We start from the raw sequence: 2,343 nt of genomic DNA on the forward strand, positions 1-2,343 counted from the left end.
CCCGCCGCCCTCTCGGGGGTCCCGGCCCGTGCGAGTTCTGGTGCGGCCTCCCCGGAGTCCCCACCCCATCGCCCAATTATCTCGTGGGTCACCACCGCCCTCTGGCGGAAAAGTCAGGAGCTGCCGGGTTAGGTCTGGCCACTCCATTCCCCAAAGGGAGACTGAGTCACGCCCTCGTACCCCGGGGCTCTCCTTCTAGGAACGCTCTCCGCCCAGGATTCAAAGACTCGGCTCCACGGTCCTTTTCTGAATGGCTGGGGCCTCAGTCCCCTCATCCGTCGAACGGGCTAATAACGTCTAGGGAGAGGGTCCCTTTGGGCCTCCCTCTATGGTAAGCGAGCCCTGTGTTTTTAGGGGAAGGTCATATTTCGTATTTATAGAGCCCCCCCTTCCTGGGGCTGACGGATGGCGGCTCCCCTCCCCTGTCACCTGCGTCACAGCGCAGCTTTTCTCCATGTGTGGCTGTCTGCAACTCTCTCTCTTTTTTTGTTGTTTTTTTTTGAGTTGGTGTCTCACTCTGTGGCCAGGCTGGAGTGCAGCGGCACGCTCATGGCCGCCGCAGCCTCGACCTGCTGGGCTCCGGCGATCCTTCTGCCTCGGCCTTCCAAGTAGCTGGAACCACAGGCACGTGCCACCACACCCGGCCGATTTTTTTTTTCTTTATTGTAGGGACAAGGTCTCGCCAAGTTGCCCAGTCTGGTCTCGAACCCATGGGCTCAGGCAATCCTCTCACCTCCGCCTCCCAAAGTGCTGGGATTACAGCCGTGAGCCACCACACCCAGCCTATCTGCCACATTCTTATTTGTGTGTCTTCTTCCTTACTGTCTGTCTTCCCCAAGAGAAGGTCACTCCCCAGGGTGGGAACCTGGCCTGACTTGCGCACAGCTGTGTGTCCTCGGTGCCCAGCACGGTGCTTGGTCCATAACAGGTGCTCAAGACTTAGTCATTGTTTGAGGAGTGAGTGACTGATTCCACCTCGAGACAGGACTCTGAGGTCTCACAGAATCCTCACAACAGCTGGGGAAACTGAGGCTCACAGTGGTGACGTGGCCTGCCTTAGGACTCAGCTTCCGTGTTTTGTTTTTTGTTTTTTTTGAGTTGGAGTCTCATTCTGTTGCCCAGGCTGGAGTGTGGTGGCACACTCATGGCCACCCCAGCGTTGATCTGCTGGGCTCAGGCGATCCTTCCACCTCAGCCTTCCAAGTAGGCAGAACTACAGGTGCAAGCTGCCATGCCCAGCTAATTTTTGATTTATTGTAGAGACAAGGTCTCGCGCCAAGTTGCCCAGGCTGGTGTCAAACCCACAGGCTCAGGCAATCTACTCCCAAAGTGCTGGGATTACAGGCTGAGCTATCGAGTTCTGTTTTTTGTTCATTCCCATGACACGTGGTTCAATATCCTTGTCCAAGTGCCGCAGGCCTGCGCAGGGACACTGTGATGCAGTGGCGGCCACAGCAGCTCTACCCCCTGATTGTCCAGCTCTTGGTCAAGTGCTATTTATTTGACAGACCCTATTATATCCTCTCCTGTGTACAGTTCTAAGCTCTTCACACACTGACTCATGTTAGCCTCTTAACAATTGTACTGCTGGGCGTGGTGGCTCGCGCCTGTAATCCCAGAACTTTGGGAGGTGAAGGCAGGAGGATCGCTTGAGGTCAGGGGTTTGAGACCAGCCTGGACAACATAGCGAGACCTCATCTTTACAAGGAAAAAAAAATGAGCCAGCCATGGTGGCCTGTGCCTGTAGTACCAGCTACTTGGTAGGCTAAGGTGGGAGGATCACCTGAGCCCAGGAGGTCAAGTCTGCAGTAAGCCGTGATCGTGCCACTGCGCTCCAGCCTGGGTGACACAGTGAGACCCTGACTCAAAAAGAGAAAAAAAATTGTACTGTTGGTATTACCCATTTTAGAGATGAGCAAACTGAGAGATGACTTGCTGGCTCAAGGTCACACTGCCAGTAAGTGACTCTGTGGGAAGATTACAAGTAGTGATTAAGACTCCCTAGGAGGGAGGCAGAATCAGCCAGTGGCAGACTTCTCACCAGGGACCCAGAAGTCCGGGGAGAAGAGGAGCAATGACTTCTAAGTCTGCAAGAGAAAGGGCTGAGAAGCCAGGATTCTGGATTCCAGTTGTGAGGGTGGGAAAAAAAAATACACTTTTAGGTGAGCAAGACTCGGCAAGTTACTATTCACAGGTGAGCTCTCAGAGAAGCAGCAAAGGAATGAGTCCAGCAAGAGGTAAAAGGAATTTGGAAGAAGAGAGTTGAAAAACGAAGCCGGGCTCGGTGGCTCAGCCTGTAATCCCGCGCCTTTGGGAGGCTGAGGTGAGTGGATTGCCTGAGCC

This window comes from Carlito syrichta, unplaced genomic scaffold (assembly GCF_000164805.1).
Source record: "Carlito syrichta isolate Samal-C Ts95f unplaced genomic scaffold, Tarsius_syrichta-2.0.1 Scaffold130743, whole genome shotgun sequence".
NCBI classification, from domain to species: Eukaryota; Metazoa; Chordata; class Mammalia; order Primates; family Tarsiidae; genus Carlito; species Carlito syrichta.